We start from the raw sequence: 336 nt of genomic DNA, 5'->3' as shown, positions 1-336 counted from the left end.
TTGTAGTTGGCAAAGACACTCTCATGCGATTGTGTTTTGGTCATGCAGTTGTGTTTTGGTCATGCAATTGTGTTCTGGTCATGCAGTTGTGTTTTGGTCATGCAATTGTGTTCTGGTCATGCAGTTGTGTTCTGGTCATGCAGTTGTGTTTTGGTCATGCAATTGTGTTCTGGTCATGCAGTTGTGTTTTGGTCATGCAATTATGTTCTGGTCATGCAGTTGTGTTTTGGTCATGCAGTTGTGGTCTAGTCATGCAGTTGTGTTTTAGTCATGCAATTGTGTTTTGGTCATGCAGTTGTGTTTTGCTCATGCAGTTGTGTTTTAGTCATGCAATCG

Source organism: Penaeus japonicus, unplaced genomic scaffold (assembly GCF_977035675.1).
Source record: "Penaeus japonicus unplaced genomic scaffold, GWHDUDI00000001_assembly GWHDUDI00000039, whole genome shotgun sequence".
Classification (NCBI taxonomy): Eukaryota; Metazoa; Arthropoda; class Malacostraca; order Decapoda; family Penaeidae; genus Penaeus; species Penaeus japonicus.
The sequence above is the reverse complement of the archived record's forward strand: the minus strand, read 5'-3'. Positions refer to the sequence as shown.